Source organism: Tenrec ecaudatus, chromosome 2, assembly GCF_050624435.1.
Source record: "Tenrec ecaudatus isolate mTenEca1 chromosome 2, mTenEca1.hap1, whole genome shotgun sequence".
Lineage (NCBI taxonomy): Eukaryota > Metazoa > Chordata > Mammalia > Afrosoricida > Tenrecidae > Tenrec > Tenrec ecaudatus.
Window position 1 is genome coordinate 189316406 of NC_134531.1, and position 17182 is coordinate 189333587.

The window sequence follows — 17182 nt, forward strand, 5'->3', positions numbered from 1 at the left end:
TTAATATTACCACTGGGGACTCCTAGTAATACTACCACATACCGTAGATTAGCTTTCAAGATGGTTTCCCCTCTCAGCAATATGATCTAGAGGTCTTCCCATGTAAGTCCATGCAGATCCAGCACATTCTCTGTATCTGGTGAGATGCTGCAGTCAGTGGTCTGAATGTCCCCTGGGGTAGATATCTGCTGTTGTTAGGGGCCACAGAGTCAGTTCCTACTCCCGGCCACCCTATGTACAATGAAACAAAATGAAACAACTGTCCAGTCCTGCGCCAGTCCTAGGCTTGAGCCCATTGTTGCAGCCACTGTGTCATTCCATCTTGTCCAGGCCCTTTCTCTCTTTTTTTTGATGCCTCTCTACCAAGCATGGTGTCCTTCTCCAGGGCCTGGTCTCTCTCCTGGCAGCATATCTAATGCTGAGATGGCACTTCCGTCAGACTAATTTCCCCTACTACAAGCAGTGCTGTGGTCGTGTGCTGCTGAGTCTTCTCCAATTCAGAGCGACTCTGTGGGATGGGGCAGAACTGCCCTCTGGGCTCTCCTTTGTTGGAATCCTGGTGGGAGCAGATCTCTGAGTCTTTTCTTCCATGGGTTGTTAGTGGTCTAGAACCATTGACTTTTCAGTTAACAGCCCATCATTTAACCATTACCCCTCCCCAAACAAACACATCACGATTCTATAAGACAGACGAAATGTTTCATAGGGTTTCTGAGATTGAAAATCCCTACAGGAGCAGATGGTCTCATGTTTCTTCCATGGTATGGCTGTTGGGCTTGAACTGCTATCCTTGTGGTTAGTAGCCCAATGACTAACTCACTATACTACAAGGATTCCCCAATGCATGGCCAGGAATCCGAAAAATCCTCAAATCAGCTTCTTTTGTGTGAACACGTAGGAGGGCTTCTTTAGGGACAACACGGAGGACAGCTGCTGGTCACGGAGTGCTAGCTTCCCTAGATGCCATAAAATTTTCACCAGAAGGGCTGTTGAAGTCAACACTCCTACCCAGAGTTTTCAGGGCTACCCTCTTTCCAACCTGCTCCACCACTCAATGGACCAAGCTTTTAAAACACCTCCCCTCTGGTGGACACAAGTCATTGTGTCGATGTGCATTTTCCCAATGGTTTGTGAGATTGAGCATCTTTGTCTGATGCACCTAGGTATTACCCTGTATGTGAATTGCTTGTTGATAGCCATTGCCTACTCTTCTGCTGAGATATTTGACGTTTCTCCCAACCCTATTTAAAAAGAAATGAAAGCACTTAAGCCCTGCTGAAATTTGAAGTGAATCATAGCTCAGAAATCTCATGCTGCATGAGAGAACAATTTGGAGTGTTATTTTTAAAGGGTGGGGTGGTGAGGCTTGATCGGGAAATGTGGATGACAGGCAGATCCCAAGTGAAAAGAGGTCTTATGGAAAGTGGGTAAAGAGGGGGAGGGTGTGGAGGTCTTGATGAAGTATGCAGATTCTTCACTTAATCATTAGGTGATGGTGCTGAGACCACACCTAACTTGGTGCTCTGGGCTCATGGAGGGTCCTGGGCACAAAACCAAGGGGCAGGGGAATATTTCATTAATAATTTAAATATTAATTATATGGAGTTCCTGGGTAGAGAAAATAGTTAACACGCTCACTGAAAAGTTGGCGGTTCAAGTCTACCCAGAGGAGTCTTGAAAGAAAGGTCTGGAGATCTACTGGGGAAAACTCAGCCACCGAAAACCATCTGCTTGGCACACAGGGAGTCACCGTGAGCCGGAGTCGACTCAACAGTAGTTGGTTTATGGCGTTTATGCAAACCCATCACCGTAAACAATGCTGTGCATGTTTTCATCCCTCCTTAGAGGCAAGGATGGCAAGACTTGGTCTCAAGCACTTTGGAACTGCTGTCAGGAGAGACTGGTCCCTGGAGAAGGCCATCAGGCTTGGTAAAGTAGATGGGCAGTGAAAGAGGGAGACTCTGGAGAAGATGGACGGACACAGTGGCTGCACCAATGGGCTCAGGCATAGGAACACTTGTGAGGATGTGCGGTGTTCTGTTTATAGGGTGCTATGACTTGGAACTGACTTGACAGCACCTAACTATATATATTATATATATATGACAGGAAGGTTTTGAAGCGATAAACAATGAATCAAAGACAGATACCTCTGAAGAGGTTAGGAGAAGAGGAAGCTAACATGTGGGGCCTAGAAGGGACATCTACTTTATCTAGAGTTTGAAGAAATTATCATTTTATTGTGGTGAGTACTCCTATCTATGCGACAAAGCACTTAAACATTGCAACATTTGTCACAAGTACAATTCAGTGGTATTGTTAATTATGCTGTTCAGCCATCCTCTTACTTTGTCCCCCCAGTTTCCCACCCCGTTTAACAGAAGCTCAGGGTTCCTTAAGCAGTGGGTCTCCCTTTCCTCCTCTGCTCTGTACTTAGTGACCAGAGAATTATTCATCTCTCTACATTTGCCTGTTCCGGACAGGTCATATAAGGCGGCTCATACATTTGTCCTTTAGTAACTGACTCCTTTCACTCAGCACGCTGTGCGCTGTGTTGTGGCCTGTGTCAGGCCTGCATCCCTCTCCATGGGGGAGTGATGATCCCATGAATGTATGCACCACATTTGTGTGCCCACTTGTTTGTGGAAGAGGGGGTCCAGCACTTCCGATTGTGAACAGCAAGGCTGTGAACACTGGTCAACACGCCTCTCTTTGTGTCCCTGCTTTTAGTTTTTTGGGGTAGATACTCAGAAGTGGAATTGCTGGATTAAATGAAAACATCTTTATTTTTTTTTTAACTTCTTGTGGAATCACCTAAAAATGTAGGGTTTTGGGGTAGCAGTATTTATTAATAACTTATGGAATTTAAAATAAATGAAAATACAGACATGAGCATGCACCCTTACTTTGCTGACCAGTACTAGCAAAGGGCAACCTTTTTCTTCTAGACCAGACAACCTTACTCCATTTTATCGAGTCTCCAGTGACCTTGGTTTCCAGGCCTGGTTCTGCAAAAATTCGTGGTTGGACGTACCATGAGCCCATTGCTTCGCTTCTCTGGAACTCAATTTTATCTGTGGAATAAGACATTTATACCAAATGATCTCTTCTATTTTGCAAGGACTTATGTGGAGTCCAAACAACTAAATATATACTGATGACTAGGGAGGCTAGCTAATCTGATTGAGACACCAAATCAGACATGAATCACCAATTCCAGAGCCCATTTCTTTCAAATGAACTTGGCCAGACTTTTTACAGATATTATTTCGCCATAAAAGGGAGTCACAGATAATGACATCCAAAATGAGATAAGAGACCCAGGGCTTCACAGAAATACTATCTAGTGTCAAACGGCACACAATTGATTCAGGCCGGTTTTCTCCAAGAGCGTTCGGATGCCTGTTAGCACGCCAGGCCACGAATCCCAACAGGGACAGCCAAGGGAGCTCGCTTGTATCAACCAAAAGTCAATGTTTGGGAACTTGTTTGAGTTAATTGAATCCTGTGCACCATCAAATATTGAGTATCCACAAGCTACGCAGAGTTTAAAGTCCACAAGCAGACACTTTCCAAAGAGCAGTAACATCGCTAGTATTTATCGGCAGTTGCTTCTAAGGGATGTCCCAAATACTTTAATGCATTATCTCCTTGGATCTCTTTAATAATTCAGTTATTAATTTTAATATTTCCTCCCCCTAATTTGTAGATGAAAAAGAAGAAATAATCAGAAAGGTCCATTAATTTTCCCAACACGGTGTACCTAGAATGAGTGGGAATTGGGATTTGCCCCAAACAATTTGCCCAATGCAATGCTTGTTATTCTCAAGCAAACAAAGAAATGAGTATCTTGTGGCAAATTGTGTTATGAGTTATGAAGAAAAAGAACAGATGGATGCGAAGAAAGTAATTCAGGAATGAAATTAAGATATGGATGTCAAGGAAAGGCCTTTCTAAGGTATACTCCTGAAATATTCAGAAGGAGCCAGCATGTAAAACGTGGTGGCCAGGGTGTTTGGGGGAGCCGAGAGAAATACTCCCTGCGAGGTATTACTGTAAGAAAGTGCACAAGAAAGAGGCCACTCAAGGACTCTCCGAGTTTGTTTTTACTGTTTTATTGTGTTATCAGTGAAAATTGAAACAACAAGTTACAAACAACATTTAGCAGTTTCTACGTAAATTGTGCAGTGACATGAGTTAGATCATCCACATCTTGTCAATATTCTCTTTTCCTGCATGCTGCTTGTTCTATTTCCAGAAATCGAATCTCCCTGCAGTTTATCTTCCCATCTTTGCTTGTATGCAATTGCTGGTCCTGTGGTTTCATTCAGATTTTTTTCAGTACAAGACATGACAAAATAATAATAATTTATAATTTATCAGGGATTCATGAGGGAGGGGGGATGGGGAGGGAGAGGGAAAATGAGAAGCTGATACCAAGGGCTTAAGTTAAAAGAAAAGTCTTGAAAATGATGATGACAACAAATGTACAAATGTGCTTGGATGGATGTACAGGCTGTGATAAGAGCTGGGTGAGCCCCAGTAAAACGGAGCAAGGTGCTCATGGATCATTGCCTTTATTCTGCGTGCCACTCCCCTGTCGCTACAAGGTGACCTTAGGATGTGTCTCCTAATGTGTTCAAAGAGTATCTCAGAACGATTGTCCCAGGGAGTTCTTTCATCTGACCTGGTCCACTCAAGCGTAAGAATTGGAGTTTAGTCCCGAGTTGTTCTCTCATTCTTTCAGGGCATATCTACTGGGGCCCTGGTCAGACTCTGCTCAAGTTTTGATGTGGTCTCAGAGGATGGGCGCTCAGTTGTGCCAGTGAATTCAAGATATTTATGGAATCCCAGCTCAAGAACCTAGAATGGCTTTGACTTTCTATTCTGAACCTGGGAAAAGAACTAAAGAAGCAATCAACGCAAGGGCATGTGTCATTCTTGGACTACAGTCAGATTCAAATATGCTCTGCTCTGAAAAGACTCCAGCCCTGTCCCTCAGGACATGCTCCCTCATGCCATTCCTAGCCTGAGTTTTACTATGATTTCGTCTACCCTGAGTAGCTCTGGTGGACTTGAATCTTAGTTAAACTTCTAGAAGAGTTTTTCTGAACTTATGGGCCATGGTTAAACTCGAGGATCATAATGTTTCTTTCTCATAAATTCAGACCCCATTTCTCAGAGGCGCGTATGTTGTATGATGCAGGCACATCCATCCAACCCAAACACTTATTCTATGTGAGTGCCACTACCTCGCTCATGATTCAAAGCTCTTGGCTTCATTCTTTCTTCCATTTCATTTCTTTAAAAAGCAATCACATGAACAAATGCTGCACCCCCTCTTGCAGCTACCTGCCGCTGCTGCAATGCAGCGCCCACACTGGGGGCTCTACAGAGCAGATTATTTTTCCTCACTGCTCTGGAGACTGGAAGTCCAAATCGAGGTCTCAGCCATGTTGGTTCCTTTCTTGTAGGTTGTCCCAGACAATCCTTGGTTCCTCTACTTGTAGACTACGCTCCTTCCCTCCCTCCCTCCCTTGACCATGCTCTTTGTATAGGTAAGAGGTGATTATGCTTAGAATCCACCCTACTCAGGTATAACCTAATAAACTACAGAAACGGAACCCTATTTCCAAATGGAATGACACCTGCAGGTCTAACCCACTGCCATTGAGTTGATTCCAGCTCATCTTTCCAGGAGCAGAGAGTTTCAGATTTCTCCCTCAGAGCATGTGGTGGGTTTGGACCATTGACCTTGGGGTTAGCAGCCCAATGCTTAATTCACTGTGCCACGAGCACTCCTTTGTCCACAGGTATAAGACTTAGGCTTTCTATACATATTAGGGGAGAAGGGAAACGTAATTCAATCTACAATGTTCTCTTGTCCCACTTTTCCTGCCAGTTACTGTTTCTTTTTTATTATTATTAATCATTTTATTGGGGGGGTGGGGTTCTGACATATCTTATAAAAATCCATCATTCAATTGTATTACGTGCACTTGTACATATGTTGCCATCAACACTTTCTGTCTATTTCTTGACGTCTTTTCGCAGAAAAACTCCTTGGGAAAGTTGTCTCACCTTGCGGTCTCTCACTTGTATCTCATTTTTCTCTAACATCCTCTCCCACCAGACACCCCTTGGCTATGCCTTGAAATTGCTCTTGCCAAGTGCACCAATGACCTTCATATTGCAAGATCTATTGGCTGATCCTCGGTCTTCATGTTTCCTGACCTCTCAGCAGCACTTCCCATACTTGCTTACCCAAACCTGGATGCAGGTTCTTCACCTGATTGCCAGAACATTCCACTCTTCTGACTTTTCTTCTTCTCAGTAGTCACATGCCACCGTCATGTTCGGAATCTTTCCCTTGTTCTTGACCACTGTCTTTGTTACCTAGTGCTGTTGTAGCAGAATATCACAAATTTATTTTCTCACGGCTTGTGGTTAGATGTCATGGAGGTGGCTCTGACTCACAGTAATCCTATGTACAGCAGAACAAAACGCAACCTAGTCCTAGGCCATCCTTAAAATCATTGCTATAGTTGAGCTCATTGCTAAGCTCCTTCATCAGTCCATCTCATTGAGGGGATTTATCTTTTTTCACGGACTCCCTTCTTACTAAGCATGATATCCTTCCCCAGAAACTGAGTCCTTCCAATAACATGGCCCAAGAACAAAAGTAAATCTCTCCGTTGTTGGTTCTAAGGAGCTGTCAGCTGCACTTCTAAAACAGATCTGTTTGCTCTTCTGGCAGCCTGTGGCATAGTCTCCTTGGTTAGGAGGCCAACTGTCTGAATCCAGAGTGCTGACCTGAGAGGAAGTCTCTTTCTGTCAGTGGGAGGGAATGCTCTTGTTCTTTGGTTCTCTGGCTATCTCTTCATGTGATGCAGCCTCTATCATCCCACATTTCTGCTCTCTTCCTCAGTCTTAATCTGTGGTTTTTAACAAAAGACACACTGTACACTGATAGTGTCTCATTAACATGAAAAGAAAACCCAGTCACTATTGGGATTATAACCCCAGTATGAGTCAGGATTTATAACACAATTTTTTGGGGGGAACACAATTCAATTCACAAAAACACTCTCTGGGCTCAGTTTTAATTTTTTCCTTCTTTCATACATTTTTTTCATACATGCATTCTCTCGATCTGTTTATTGGGAAGAAAGACTTGGTGAGTTACTTCAAAACCCAGGCAAACAATCACAGTGATCCAGGTTGCCAGGGGCCAAGGGTTGATGGACATGGCCCTGCTTGATGCTTGCCATCATGAAGAGATCACTGAAGAAATGGGTGCTGTAGCAAAGTGCGGTGAGGAAAGTCGGCTATCAGAAAGAATTATGTGGAACCTAAAAGGTTTGTAATCTTTCAAACAAGCGGCCATTTACGTGAGGTGTCAACTAATTCTACATGGAAGAAGCACAGCAGCCTGTGTGATTGAAGGATTGTAAATAGTATAATCCTAATACAGAGGGAATGGTATCAGAACTTAAAGTGTGAACACCCAGTTTGCAGAAGGCTATAGATCCCTTTGCAGGGTCCGCACATAGACCAAGTCTCTAGTGAATTCTTTCTGACCGTGGTTGAGGGGTACGAATAGCCAGGTTATCAGAGAGCACTGTAAAGTTGATATGACAGCTATATTAGGTTAAAATGTAATAATGTATCATTTGATTTCCCCTTTGACTTCTTTAAAAGTTGTTTCAAGTAAAAAGAAAGCAATGGGGAAAGACACATGGATTAAGCCTTTGGTGAATTACCTTTGACTATACACCAGGATACGCATAGCCTTGTTATCATGCAAAAATGCATTGAAAAGTGGATTATTGTCAATGCAATAGGTTAAAATTTAACACCTTATCATTTGATCTCCCTTTTGGCCCATTTTAATATTTTCAACTTCATTTTATATTGAGGCTTTTCTTTGTTTTACTCTGCTGTTGTTAGTTTTTCTGTTTCTGTTTTGATATGTTTTCTGTAGAGGACATCCAGGGTAGGTAAATCTCTAGAGACTGTAACTGGATCAATGATTTCTTGGTAAAATGACAGTGACGTTTGGGGGGAAGGTGGGGAGTTGCTAACAAAAAGTACACAAAAGAAAAAATATTTGGAAATTGATTACTAATGATTGTACAACTCTTTGTTATGATTGAATTATTATATGATACGTGAAGTATGTACCAATAAAACTGTTTAAAGAAAACAATATATTTTGATAAGTGTTACATTTCTATCTCCCGCCCAGGCTGAGAGTCCATTCCTAGTCAATCCATCATTCATCTGATTTGGTCCATCATCAACACTTACCCAGAATTTGACCACTTCCACTGTTGCCACCCTTGTCCAACTCACCATTGCCACTTGCTTGGATAAGGACACTAGGTGCTTACCAGGCTTGTTTGATTCTACTCTTGCTACCATAAAGCTGTTCTCACCATAGACGCCAGTGTGGCACTATATAAATTAGATCATGTATCTCTCCCCCACAGAAAACTGTCCAGTAACTCCCGATTTCATTCGAGGAAAAAGCCAAGATCTTGAACATATCTCGTCCTACCAGTAGGATATAAGTTCCATGAGACTAGAGATCATTGCCTGGAAGATAATATGACTGAATACATAAATGAACTGGTGGACTAATTTCTGCTCTGCTGTCAGACCGCCCAGAAGAGATTAGTGGGCGACTAAGAGCATGGGCTTTGCTTCTCTAGCTCCATTTTGAGCTCTCTCGTTGCCTAGATGCCTGGTCTTACACAGAATCCATCACGCCAAGTCTCCATTTCCTTTTGGAGCCCCTTAAAAGTTTGAATCTGGGATGAAGTGAACACGAAAACAGGACCCCTATAGATTAGTAGCTATTCTTGGGCATTTTCCACACATTATGAGAGCCAGTGGTCCTTTTGAGAGTACTTTAGACCCTCGGATCTCATTCAGATTTACAAAGGCAGAACTTGCAAGCCGTCTGCTCCCACTGGGGAAGCAGATGATTGGCATTCCCTCTTTTTAGACTCCAGGTTGGTTGTTGTTTTTCCCCTGAGTAGTTTCATCTTTCTCAATAAACCAAAAAAAAAAAAAAAAAAAGCCAGTTGCCATGGAGTTGCTGGTGACCTATGGCGAACGTCACGTACATTAGACTAGAACTGTGCTCCATAGGGTTTTCAACGTTGAAAGCAGGTCAGCTGGGGCCTCTTCTGAGGCCTGGGTAAACTCAGACTTCCAACTTCTCAGTTAACGGCTGAGCCCCTTAAACTCTGGCACCACCAAGGATAACCTCTTCCTCCACAAGGTGCGTTAGCTGCTGGTCTTCCCGCGGACTCTCTCGGGAGCTGCCTCTCCACACGGCCTTGCTCATCGCCAGGACACCAATGTCTACCTCTGAGCTGACCATTCCCATGCCTCTCTCTGCAGCTTGGACCCCTCACGGTGCCCAGGAACAGCTGATTGCTGGGCATCACCTCCTGGTGGCCCACAGGCTTATAAGGATCAGAGAGTCCCCAGTGGAGTTCACCCCTCCCACACCTGTCACATTGACTTTTCTCTGTGCAGCTGCATCACCCTCCACCCCCAACTACCCACTGTTGAACTCTGAGCATCTCCTTGCCCCCTGCTTGAGTTTCCTATGACTGCTGCAACAAAGTATCATCAATTTAGTGGCTTAAAACCACACAACTGTATCTCTTACAATGGAAAGGTCAGAAGCCCAGCATCAAGGTCCAGGCAGGGCTGTCCTCCTTCTGGAGGCCATTGGGGAGGCTCCTCTGATCCTTTGATGGCTCAGCTTCTAGAAGCTGCCTGGGTTCCTCTAGACGCTTAGCACCTTTCTTGCTCCCTGACTTCTATAGCCACCATCATACCTCTTTCCCTAAGTTTGACCCTCCTGCCTCTCTCCTATTAAGAACCATTATAATTACATCAAGTCCTCTACTATCTTGTAAAGTCTTCATTTATCTCCCCATTGCAGGAGCCTTCACTTAGTCACATCTAACTACCTATGCCGTGGACGGGAACATTCATGGTCTCAGGGATTAGGGCATGGACATCGTTGGCATGGGGTTGGGGTTGGAGGGGGCAGTGTCATTCCATCTCCCATTCTCCCGAAAGCCCTCACTGCAGGCACCCTGTGACTTCAAGTTCTGCCTCCAGTAGGTTTCCTCCTCCTTCATATTCCTCCCGACGGGGGAACCTTTCTGGCATAAGCCCAAGTGCAGAGAGAAGGGCTTTGTCTCTTCCAAAGTCCTCCACCCTCATTCAACAGAGCCTTTGATATTATGTAGGATAACTTTTAGCCTCCCCGACTCTCTTTCCAACTTGGAAAAGTCTCCCACAGCCCCTGGGATAGAGCCCAGCACACACAAAGCACTCAATGCACATAGGTGACATGGAGGCAGCAGCAATGAGCAAATGCATGAGCAAATGGTACCTGGCATATACAATGTGTTCAACACATGGCTATTACGTGAATTCATGAGCAAATACATGTATGGATGAGAGACGTGGCAGGCAGTGGGGAGTTACTGGAGGTTTTAGGTCAGATGTCAAGGGATGCTTCCTGAAGATCAGAGAAAGAAGGGGGAAGAGGTAAGATTACAGACTATTGCCATGTCCTTTGGAACCTGGTAATCGAAGCTATTTGCAATCCGGGCTAGCCTAAAGGTGTGCGGTTCAGTCCCACTCAGTAGAACCACCAAAGAAAGGCCAAGGAAATGCCTATGGAACCCAGGCCTCTCTCTAACCCACAGGGTGTCCATGAGCTGGAGTAGGCTCGCTGGACCACCCCCAACCCCTGCTATATTTTTTCAATCCACAGTGAAGGGACTGCTGATGACATGGGAACCATTTTCTCCGCCTGTTCCAGGGCCCCGTGGTCCCATTCCAGGGCCGGCACAGAGCACGCGGGCAGAGCGCTGCAAAGACTTGTCGGGTATGGCGAGAAGGGATCAACCAGGATTATGAAGGCAAACCAAGCTCTCGCTGGAGCCTGGGGAGAGGGTGAGCTCAACAATGGCATGAGTGCCTTTTGAAAACCCCTCCAAAATAGTTGGCATAATTGGGGTTTAGCTTTCTCGACAACAATGAAGAAAAGATGTCATGATTGCCCATTTTTAAAAGCTTTAGTCTTCTTTCAGTGGGATAAAGTGATCCTGGTAATTTGGAGTGTGGAGAAGCAGGCCCATTATGTCGTGTTATCCCTCTAGCTCCCCAGTTCCCCACATGAAAGCCCGAGACTCACCTCCAGCTCTCGGGCCTTTCTCTCCCTGTTAAATCTTGTAGCAATTAGCAGGCATTTCACGGCCCATTTCTGTCCAATAATGTGACTTGGCAAAAACGATGCCCTCGTAACTGTCTGAGGACTGCAAATCATTTTTTCTGCGTTCCAGATGGGGAGAGATCTTGACATTTGTGGTGGGTCATTTCGGGGAGCCAAACACAACTTTCTTGAATGCTGGCCTCCTCTCAACCTTCAACTCGGGGTCGGAGAGCACGGCCTCTGACGTGTCTTGAGCCCTCTGGGGTACTGGGTCTCCAGTTCCTCCTTCTGCAGACACTGTTCCCAAGTGTCCACACCTGCCCTCCTCTCCACCTCTCTGTCGTCATTCTCCTGAAGGCCACCTTATCTGCAAGCTTAGCTGCCATCCATTCAACACTCGGACAACTTCCCTGTCCTCATTGCCAGACCCATCTCCCTCGATTCACCCCACCAGTGGCCTGGGCTGCCCAGCTTCCCAATGTAAATGTCTCCTAGTGTTCATGTGAGCAGGCCTGGAGTTAATCCCCACTCACGGTGATCCCCGGCGCCAGGGAATAAAATGCTGCACAGACCCTGTGATCGGTTGTGGGTTAGACATTTGTGAGCCAGAGGAGTTTCTTTGGCTGAATTTTGGCAGAGGATACCAGGACTTTCTTTCTAGTCTGGCCTCATGTGGAAGGCCATTGAAACCTCTTCGGCAGAACAGCAACACACAGGCTCAGCTAATGGCTGGTGGTTGTGCATGGGGTCCACTGACTGGGAATCGAACTCGGGTCTGCCACATCTCACTGGCTCTCACCAACATCGAGTTGATGCCGATTCATAGTGACCTCATAGAACAGGGTGGAACTTCCCCTGTGGGTTTCTGAGACTGTGACTCTTGATGGGAGCAGAAAGCCCCGTCTTTCTCCCACGGGGAGCCTCATGGTTTCAAACCGATGAACTTTGAGATCACAACCCAAGGTATAATCACTTGGCCACATGGAACACAAAAATATGATGACTGGGTCACCCATGTCCCTTGAGTGCCTCATAGATCTCTCACTCAACATGCTCCAGTCTGGCTTCTGGGCACTGAATTATGGCCACCCAAGTCCTGTAGCCCGTCTTACTTTCCGACTGTCTCTCTGGTCCATAAAAGAAAGTCTACAGGGCCCATGCATTTCAGATCCTTCAACGACTGCAGACAGACTGAGATACAGGTAAAACTTTACTCCACCCTCCCACCCGGACCCTTCCTCTCCCACTGCTCCCTTCAGCTGCTGCCATAGCCCCTGTGGTAAAGGGCTTGACTCCATAGTCACTCAGTCTTGGAGTCAAATTTTGGTCCCATCTCAAGCAAGCTGTGTGTCTCTGGACAAGTCATTTCCAACACCCCATTCCTCAATCTCTTCACCTATAAGACGAGGGATACAATTCTACCTGCGGACCTGGTAAGATCAGAGGATGCACAGTGGTGCAGTAGGGATCTGGAAACACAGGGAATCTAGGACGGATGAACCCCTCAGGACCAGCGATGATAGTGGTGACACCAGGAGGGAAGGGGGTGTAGAAAGGGGGAACCGATCCCCGGGATCTACATGTAACCTCCTCTCTGGGGGATGGGCAACAGGAAAGTGGGTGAGGGGAGACGCCGGGCAGTGTAAGATAGGATAGAGTAATAATTTATAAGTTATTAAGGGTTTGTTAGGGAGGGGGGATATGGGGAGGGAGGGGGAGGGAAAAAGGAAAGCGAGCTGATTCCAGGAACTCAAGTGGAAGGTGAATTTTGAGAATGACGAGGGCAACGAATGTATAAGGGTGCTTTACTCAATTGATGTATGTGTGGATTGTGATAAGACTTGTATGAGCCCCAATAAAATGATTTATAAAGAAAGACGAGGGATCATAATGGTCCCCCACTAAGGCTGGTAGTGGGGATTAAGGAACCCAGTATATGGGGCCCCTGCCTGGAAAATATTGAGACTCAGTGAGTATTATTTCTTCGTACACTGCTCAGTTTCCCAGCTGCTCAGTGTGTTGCTAGCCTCAGTCACTAGCCTCCTTTGTGCCCTGCTGGTTCTGTTGAGATGCTTTTGAGCTTGGGTACAGAGAGGGAGGCTGGAGCACAAGGCAGCGTGCCACGTGACTGATGGATGGGTCAATGCAAAGACAGGTGATACACAAGTGGGTGGCGAGGAGGAATTGAAGCAAGTATGTGTAAGAGCCGAGGGGAGTCTCTGGGTGGTACGCATTGTTAAAGCCCTGGGCTGCTACTGCAAAGGTTGGAACTTGCAGTCTCTCTGGCGGTGCCTTACTAGAAAGACCTGGCAATCTACTGGAGGAAGATCAGCCATCAGAAATCCCGAGCAGCGCACTTCTGCTCTGACACACGGGCTTGCTGTGCTACCAGTCAGAACTGACTGCTGCCAGGTGGGCTTGCCGTATGCTCTTTTTCCATTCTCCTCAACACACTGCCCAACCACGACGAGGGAGAAGATTTGGAGCGGATCCAGGGTTGAGTCATTTTGTTAGCATTTTTCTCCAATGTGTGTGACCTTGAAAGGGTCACTTAACGTCCTTGGGTCTCTTAGCATTTCCGTCAGCTGTCAGTTTGCTGTACTGTGGTGTTCTGCCTGTGATTCTGATGCGAAAAGCGGTGCTTTCTGCTTTTCAAATAGTTTCAGGGCCAGCCAGGGGATGGGGGCAGGTTTCCAGGAGCTTCCCGACTAAGATAGACTAGGAAACAAGGCCAGACTAGTCTAATTGACTAGTCTGGCAATTAGCTAGTGAATACTCTATGGCCCACAATAGAATATTGCCGGACTGTGTGCTGGAAGGCACTGAAGACAAGCAGTGGCCACAGCAATGTGGGAGCATGCCAACACTAAGAAGAATGGCGCAGGAAGGTAAAGTGTGGTCCTGCTGTGAGTAGGAGCCTGTGGGAGGACCATGGCAACCAGCAGGGGAAGGCAATCCCCTGACCCTGTGGTGATTCTGCCCTGTGTATGTAAAGCTGGCACAGGCTGGCACATAGTAGGCCATCCAACAACGTTCATCCTTGTTCTTAAGGTGAACAGATGGACCCGTGTCACTGGAGAGTGTTGGGGGGTGAGGTAGTTTATTGTGCCAACCTGGCCAATAAACACATGTGGGGTTAATTGAAAGGTGGAGGGATAAATGGCTCAGTGAGTCTCACCTTTCGAGTTCTCGAGTCTCTTGCTTTCTGATGGTCGGACCAGGGTGCAGCTGCCTTAGCCAATTCCCTGCGTTAGCTGGCAAGGTTCACTTCCTGCAAGATATCCCTGAGGAGAAGCCACATGGACCTGCCCCGATGCAGCCCTGGGTACTGGAGCAGCCGTGTGGAGACCCCTGCCAGCACTGAGATGCTTACACGTTCACTGACTCGGCTTTCTTCCTGCAGTCAGCATCACTGCATCTGTTTTGTGAAATGGAGAAGGACTTTGTGGATTGGTGTTGGACATAAGGGTTAATGTTGGACTTGTGGGCTTGGGCAACACTGGCTTGGGATGTTTTCTTGATGCGCACTTAACCTTTATATAAAACTCTCTCTTATACATGAGTTTCTGTGGATTGGTTTCTCTAAAGTACCCAGACTAACACAGGGGGTCTTTGCTGCTGTGAGCATCACCTAGAACCCAGGCACCTTCAGGGGATGACAGTTGGGGTACAGCATCGTGGAAGACTTTAGAGATTTCCTTCGTGAGGGTCCAGGGAAACAGAGTAATGCTGTGGGTTGGCCAGCAGAGAGCGCCCCCAGCGTGAAAGTGTGGAAGGAAGAGCAGCCTGCAAGGGAGGGGCTCCACTCAGAAAGGAGCTCTTCTTGTTGCCTGCGCGTTCTCGGGCGGGAATTCACAGCCTCCGTGAGCATCTTACCAGTGCTCAAACAGCAGGCTCCGGGGGCCAGATCTGTTTGTGGAACTGTATCAGATCGAATCCCTTTTCCTAGCTGTCCTCTGCTATGTATGAGATCCTGCACCACTACATCCACTTTAAATAGGCAGCGTTTACAAAGCTCATGGTACATGGTATTACTTGCATATAAAAATTGATGTCATTAGCACACACACCTTTATTAAGACTTGTTGTGTAAGCACCTGGGAAGGATACTTTCCGAAGTCTAAATTTGGCATTTTAGCTTGAGCCCACGTGTCCTTCCGGCCTGCTTCTTTTTCTAAACGTAAATAATTTGGTTTCATGTGTAAGCTTGCACAGCAAAATAGATTCCTATGGCACAAGGTCGGCCACCGTGGCTGCCTTTTTCACACGGCGCCAGCAGGCTCACGGCGGCCAGTCTGTCCCTTCTCTTCCCAGGGTCTAGCTTCCCGGCTGCGCTCTCAGCTTCCGTTGTCCGTGACTGTTGGCCATTTAGGAGCCGATCTATTACTCGGCAGGAGGGTGACTTCCTGAAATAGTCTTAGTTAGTCCTCTAGTCTCTCTTCGTCCTATAGGTTTGGCCCTTTTAGGAATTGGAAATTGGTTCTCCATTTTTCTCCCGGTTTGTCCACGCACGACCTTCTGCTCTGTCCCCTGTCCGGGCTGTGCGTCCCACGTGGTAGTTTCTTCTTTGAGATTTTGAAGGAGGTGACAAGGTTTATAGACTATGTTGTGCCAGTGACCTACTTGTCCCAGAAGACGGTGGCCCTCAGCTGTCCAATCCAGTCAACCGGTCCAGCAGGGTGTTAAGTTATAACACAGGAGACGGTCATGACTGTGTCCCCTGTGTGCTTCCTTGTACACACGCACCCACAGGCACACCGATGCCTACAGATACGCCTCTGTATGTACAGAGGCATGACTAGACGAACACACGCACCCCTCTCTCTATATATAGCTGTTATCACTAACATTGCACAATTGTGTGCTATATATCATTTCCTGAAATTGTCCCTTTGTATACTTCTTAATGTCTTCTTTTTTGGCAGATAATTTTATTTAGTTATTTTTTGATATGAATTTATTTGTCACTAGAGATTCTAAGTCCATTTAAATTTCATTTTTTCTCACCCCCTCTCCCCCGCCTGTTTAAGCCTCTCAGATCACTATTTAGACTTGTGGGATAAGGAATCTCAGGGAACTTTCAAAAATGAAGCAAACTATATATACAGCCCATATCAAGAAATGAAACCAACAATAATATCCTATTAAACCCTCCCTACGTGTGGTTCATTTTCTCCACCCCTCCTCAATCTTTCCTCTCTCCCCCCCCAAAAAACCCACCTCTCCCTTTGCCCTGCTTCCATCGACGCCCCTCATCCAAGTCTGGTCTATTGGTGTACAAATCACATTTCTTCTTTGTTTTATCTTATGACAATGGTGTTATTAAATGCTTATTGTTGTAAGATTAACTGAGTTTGCTAAGCATAAAAAGCTTTGTCCATATCTGGCCATCTTTGAGAATTACCATTGTTTCTTATAGATGCACAATATTCCATCGTATGAATGTATTTCTTAATGTCTTAATTTACCTTGGTCAAGTTGTGGCGACTTCACCTTTGGCATTATCTTTCCCATCACCAAAAACAACAAATGTTTACTGACTAGGAAGCCATTCCTTCTCCTCCCCACCCCCATCCCCAGTGACCATAAAATACTGTCGCTTCCGGTGTTTGGATCTATCCTTGACATTTTATAAGTGGGACAGTCCAGCCTTTGCCCAATTGTGTTTGACTTCTTTAACTCCTGGGTTCCTGCATGCTGTAGGATGTCCCACAGGCTCTTCCGCATGCTTTAGGGGTGCACAGTACTCAGCTGTATGAGTGTAGCACTTCTTGCACATTCATTCATCAGGTGACAGCACTTAGGCTGTTTCCACCGCTCTGCTGTTGCGAACGGACCTGTAATGAACATGGGTGCACACATGTCTATGTGTGCCACTGCTCTTATATCCCTGGTATATTAGGAGGGATATTGCTGGATCGTATGGTATTT